The sequence below is a fragment of the Musa acuminata genome, chromosome BXJ2-2, assembly GCF_036884655.1.
Source record: "Musa acuminata AAA Group cultivar baxijiao chromosome BXJ2-2, Cavendish_Baxijiao_AAA, whole genome shotgun sequence".
NCBI lineage: Eukaryota > Viridiplantae > Streptophyta > Magnoliopsida > Zingiberales > Musaceae > Musa > Musa acuminata.
This window is the reverse complement of record NC_088339.1, coordinates 20936081-20943270: the sequence shown is the minus strand read 5'-3', so window position 1 is coordinate 20943270 and position 7190 is coordinate 20936081.

Below are 7190 nucleotides of genomic sequence, written 5' to 3'. Positions count from 1 at the left end.
AGGATAACTGAAGATATTTAAACTTGAGTTATATTTAAGTCGCATTGGATCATAGATTTAATATGAAAATTTTATATTTCACCAATTAATGACCTAAAAAATAAAAAAATAGAATAACTAATACAATACTATTAGAAAGATATTATTATCATTTATGAGAAGTTTGAGTAAATTTATGGATATCAGAGATATTTATACTTGAATTACATAAGTTACACTAAGGTCACACTGGATCACATATTTAATATAGGATCCTCTAATTAATGGAGTAGTTTAAGTAGATTTGAAGATGATATTTATACTCAAGATATACTATATCACACATTCAATGTATGAATCCTCTATTTCATCAATTAATGACTCAATAATTAAAATATATATATAGTGACACTAAACATGTTAAGATAATGTTATAATAGTTTCTAAGAAATTAGGATAGTTTTGAAAATATTTTTTTATTTATACTAGGGTTACACCGTCATTATACTTGAGTTATTCTCACTTGATTTTAGTTCATTTAGTTAGACATATTACTTGAGTAGAATATAAGGGTGTTGAACTCTCTAATATGTTTTGTGACATATGTATGTTTGAATTTATCTTTTTTTTTTAATTCATAAACTTTATATATAATGTCCTCTATTTATGATCAATAATTTTAAAGGTATATAGAGAATGACATCATTACATAGATTCCTTCGACTCGGTGAAAAAAAGATAGAAAAAATTATTAATGCAAGTAATCATTATTAAGTTATATGCAACTAATTAAATTTTATTTTCAGGTTTAAAATCAAAGAAGTCAAAGAAGTTTTAAATACTTATTCCTTCTTCACCCCTGCTACATCACCCCCTCTTTCACCATCATATCTTTCCTCAGTTACCACATAACCCCATTCATAATCTGTATGAATGATCATTGTTACATTGATTATTTTAGATATTTTATTTATAAATCTAGTGTTATGAGTTGAGCTAACCTAATTTTTATTCCCCTAAGGTTTATCATCATCGTGTTCTTAGGACACTTTTTTTTTTCTAGTCGATATTCTTAGCATTCCTACATGTCGATCTACTTTATATAATATTTTAGATTATTGGACCTAAATGTTCACTTTTATATTTGATAGTGTCTTAGTCGAGTTTAGCCACGCTCTGATTTTGTGGGTTTCTAACCATAAGAAACTCATAGATGTTAAAGCTACAACTTTGAGTTACCGTTTTGAAATGTTCTTTAAAAAAATAACTTTCTAGTAGATAGAATATAAAAATTTTGATATCTAGGTTAGTTTTTAATGATGTTGATGTTGATGTTCTCTACTTTTATCAATTGTATATTTTGTACATATTTGTTTATATTTTATTTTGTCAAACTAACTATACATTAACCCCCGCATTATTATCTTATGTCAATAATTTGGATTTATTGACTAAATAGAATTGGGTGATGGTTATTCATTCTAATATCGCTCTTAAGATTTCAACTATTGATGCTAGTATAGAGAAGGTAAAATTAAAGGTAGCATCAAGAACATTGACTATTAATTTTGATTATTAATATTCATTAATTTTTTTTTATAATTTGGTTATATAAGCATGTCAATTTGTTTATGACATTTCATTATATAGATCATCCTCACCTTTGGAAATGGGTCAAGTGAGCATGAATAACTAAAATATTATCGGTTTAAGGTTATAGTTAATAACTGAGGACACAATAAATATTTATTTATAAATAATCATTCACACTTATTATACATATATCTCAAATGCTCACTTTGACTCTTACCGAGAGGTATAATAGTTTAATATTTTGCCTCTTACAGATTTAAAATATATTATTTTATTTAATATATTAATTACTTTGTAAGACACACATGTGTGATCTAGAGAAAAAAAATACCAAATGTCAAAACTTAGAAGATGAAATTAAAAAAATTATAAAATGCCTCGAGAATTACCAAATGCCTCTAGAATTACCATGATGTTCCTTCGAAGTCTATTGTACCATACCTATCATTCGGAATGATCAATCAAGAGCTCAATCATCATCACGCTATAGGCCATATAGGCTTAAGATTTATCAAATCTTAAAATGTGGTCATATATCTTTAGGTAGAGAAAATAACTTAGAGGATCTTGGGAGAGTAGAGGTAAACGGATGAAAGTCCATGTTTTGGAAACCTCTTTGGACAACGTCGTTGATCATTTAGCCTTACGAGAGACACATTTTACAAAGGTGATTTGAATATAATTAATTTGATTATGTTGAGTAATGTTTTGTATCTTCTAGATTTTTTAGAAGATGGCAATGATGAAGAAGAGGCACGTGATGGTTATTGGAATTTGGCTCACGATAAGTAAACAAAAAATACTCTATAAATATCATCAAAAAAAATTTCTACAATAAAAATTATAACATCAATTGTAAAATGGTAACTTCATAATCAAAATTATCACAAGTTTATAATGTCTCATAATGTTGCGATTCACTTATCGAAAAAATTATATAGGTATATTTGTATAGATATACTATACATAAAAATCATCTTCTATAGCCAATGTAGATAATAAAAAATAACAAAAAATCGGTTATATAAAAAATTTGAAGAAACCATATTGTCCTACATTTTGGAACATTGACTTATACAATTGATTAAAAATTTATATGATCATCAATTATGACCTAATTGTTAACACTTGGAACACTTTCTAGAGATTTTGTCATTATGTCTCGATTCTATCCATGTTTTTTGCCTAATTATTTTATGCTCTTGGGAGGTAAGATAATCTTATCCTAAGGTTTTTTTTAATCTAAATCTGCTTGTTCCTTGTTAGGAAGATGATATCATTCTGAGTCTTCTTCAAATATTTTGTCAAAAAGTAATTCTCACCATAGTACATGGATTGGAATTCAAAAACCCAATAGCAGCTATTGCATGAAAGCATGAAATGTCAAATATATCAAAATAGAAACTCAATAAAAGTGTTAGCAAGTGAGGGTGAACAACAAAGAAACTCATCTTATCATTTGACTTTGATATTTCTTCCTCTATTAGAGGTGTCAATGTACTGGCCATAGCATTAACAATTTGACAATGCAAATAAAACCATTAGACAACTTTCCTTCATGTCATTTTGATCATATATGTTATTGGAATGGACATTGTTCTAAAAAAAAAATACAGTGGTCTACTTCTCTATATCTATTTCTAAAATCAACGATAACTTTTGATATGTTTTTTCATAAGTTTTCACCTACATTTATTGAACTTGAATTTAGTAGGTGCTCTCATGGCATTCTAGAAAAGTCTAGTTGCTTCCATATCACATGTCTCTGTATATGTCACTTACTAAATTCTTGGAAAGATAGACTATGCAGTAACTATGATGTGCCTCTAAAAATATTTTTTTCACTGCTACAAGAATTCCTAGAATTTTATCACTAACAATACTAAAAGAATTATAGTGTACACTCCAACTTAAATAGAAATCATTCTCACTATTCTCTCTCCTCATTCTCTAATACTCTAAATATAATAAGTAATAGCTTCTTAGATCTACCAACAATACTCATCATCATTAATACACCAGGATATTTTTTAAATAAATATGCTGCATCTATACTAATAACTGGATGAATGTATTAAATAAAACTATGCAAACATGGGAATGTCCAAAAATCCTGACCAAAACATCATTCCTCCATACTTATTAAAGTAATAATTGTTTCATAGTCATAAACTTTTAATTCTTTTAAGAAAGGCATTAACTCACCATAAGATCTGTCAAAGTCTCCACAAACTTTATCAATGCAATTTGACATGCTAGATATATTTTTCTTCAAAAAACTACCACTCTAAATCTTTTTTTCATATTTGTAATGACCATCTTTAGAGTATAATGTTTATTTGCAAGAACTTGTTCATTGATTTCTTTAGTTATAAATTTGCTAGTGCTAGATGGATGAACTCAATTTCCTCTTAGCATATTGCATTGGTGCTTGTTGATGAACCTTGTAATTCAACATATATAGAGCAACTATCATCCATCCACAATGCTCAACCTTACATCATGCTCTAAGCTTATAACTTCTACAAACTTGAATTTTTATTTCAAAATTCCTCCTTATGATAAATTCTTGCAAAGTTCTTTTAAAATTTGAAATATCTTTAAATACCTATAAAAATGAAGGACTCAAGTGTCAAATATCATAACCAATTTTTATCTTTCACAATGTAATATGAACAGTAGCAAATTGTTACTTATCCAATATATAGGTCATTGATGATAAATTCATCTTCATGTGGATACTGAGCTAAAATACTAAGGTTGAAGTCATTTTCTTCTATAACCCTATCCTTAAAGAGATTTTCATACATATCTAAATTGAAATCGATGAGCTCACTAATAATATCTTGGACATCAAATGTATTATGAATTACAACTTCTTCGATTTCTTCTATTACTCTTTACTCAGTTCACTCTTCTTCTAATATCTCATAAATATTTTTATTGTTATCCATTATAAATGCTTCATTCAAACCAAAGTTGTAAGTTTAAGATTGTGCAAAAGATCCTTCAATTTGCTCATTTAACTCTTGCCAAAACAAAGTTGAAGTTAATCCTTCAACTTGGTCCGGTATCAAATCACTACTTCCCAAAATTACTTCCAATTCTAGTATTGACAAAGGTGTTGTTTCATGAAATTGTCCATCTTATCTAGAAAACTAAATATTTCATTGAAAAGAGGATTAGCCCTGTAATACATAATATATAATTAAATGATATTTAAAATTAATAGTACTAAACTACAAAGATGTAATTTATTAATACTACGTATTTTTCTTGTCGCAACAAATGATTCATAATGCCCTTAACGATAGGCCAATGCAATGGACGCTTTAGCGACACTACCAAGATATGATGCTTCAACAATATCGTGAAGGATGATGTTGAGGCTTCAACAACACTATAAATATTTCACAAATACTATGATAAGTTATATAGTAATTCAACTAGGCTACAAAAAAACTACATGATAATATAGCAATGAATCACTAATCATCGAGATTGCACAAAGCTTAATACTCCGCCGACGACTAAGACAATGACGAATAATAAGAAAGGTCAATGTACTTTTGTCCACCTCCTACCCCATTGGCAGGGATGACCATGACCCTCCTTCCACTTCTCTCCAACAATGGCTTGTTAGGAAGACTCGACAGAGATGATAATGACTTCTTGGTAGAACTCGACAGCGACAAGCCACCATCGATGCCCAATGTTTTATTGGCAAGAACCCTAACTCGATGGCTAGGGCTCATGATGGATGGAGATGACAATGTTGCTACCCACCACCAAAAATTAGGTTCATTGTTTTTATTGCTGCACTAGCATAATAGGAGCAGCAGTGTGATTTAAAGAAAATAAAAGGACAATCTAGGCCCTAATGGTGAAAATTTTAATACTTAAGAGTTATATTGAACTTGTCTCGTTCAGTCCATCATGTTCAACACAAAAATACTCTATTTTAAAAAATAATCATCTTAAATTCATACAAAAATAGGAAAATTAGTCATAACATATTAATATCTTACCGCCGTTCAAAAGAAGCTTTGATAGGTTAGGTAAAAATTCAAAGAGTTAGACTCGATCATAGATTTAAATCAAAAATATTTTATTTCAAAAAATAATCATCATAAATTTATACAAAAAAAAATATACTAAGCATATTAGTATCTCACCTTCGTAGTTCAAGAGAAGTTCGGATAGGTTTGATAAAAATTCAAAGTATTGCACTCAATCATATATATATAAACAAAAATATATCTTATTTCAAAAGTTAATCTTAATAAATTTATATAAAAATAAAAATAATAATAATAATATATTAGTATCTTGGTAGTTCAAGAGAAGTTTGGATAAATTTAATGAAAATTTAAAGAGTTACACTCAATCATATATTCAACCTAAAAATATCCTATTTAAAAAATTAACAATTCTAAATTTATTTAAAAAATATACTAAATATATTACCATCTCACCTTAGTAGTTTCGAAGAAGTTTGGATAATTTGATGAAAATTCGATGGGTTACATTCAATCACCAATTGGACCCAAAAATATCCCTTTTGAAAATTTATTCGCTTTAAAATCATAAAATAATAAAAATAATACTAAACATTTTAGATTGATATACTAGTAGTTACGTAGAAATTTTATTTAGTTTGATGAAAATACCTCAATTATACTAGAGGTACATTTAGGTTATACTTACTCACAAATTCAACAAAGTCCAACTCGATTCATTATAATTGGACTCGACTAGATCTAATCCAAATCACTCATACATTATTAATTTTTTTTTAAAGGGCATCTTTTGATTAAAAACAAAATATACAAAAGCCTCATATGGTAAAAGCCCAATACTATGAGTTTTTTTGGTAAATTATCTTATATTTTGTGAGTGGTAAACAATTATAAAAACCTGAAAAGGATTAGAAAACCCTCACAGTTTGAGAGGTAAAATTAAAAGTAAATGATTAAAAAATAGATTATTTACTAAATAAATTATCTCATAAATCATTTGAGAGGATAATTGTTCTTATCCAAGAATATACTTTTTTTTCATAAATATCAGTTTTATTCTTATAAAATTTGATTGTATTGATTTAGACCAATAAATCAATTCCAAGAACTAATGTGTCATCTATTCCTCCTCCTCCTCCCCCTCTTGCGGTACGATAAAAACCAAATTAGTAGGTTCTAAAAATATAAATTTTAGATCAAAAGAAAAATGAATAAATATGGTAATAATGATAAAAATATTAAATATATAGAGTACTACTATAGCGTTTGGATTATAATCTCAATATGAAGTGCTTTCAACTTAGGGTTGGACAAGCTTTGTCACATAGATTTGGAAATAAGGTAATTAAAAGGTTGTTGTGCTCCAACAAAACTAGTTGTATACTTTCAGTATTAGTTAACATTACTCTATTTTTTATGAACATAATATTGGAAAACATGTAATTTTTCTAGAAAATATTTATATTTTAAATATTTTTGAAAAGATAGATATCCTCTTTTTTATTTTTTTTTCTCAAATAATACCCCTAATTTTAAAAATACCTAACATTACCCCCTCAAAGGTTTTTCTATCAAATCTTTTTATTTATTTTTTTAGTT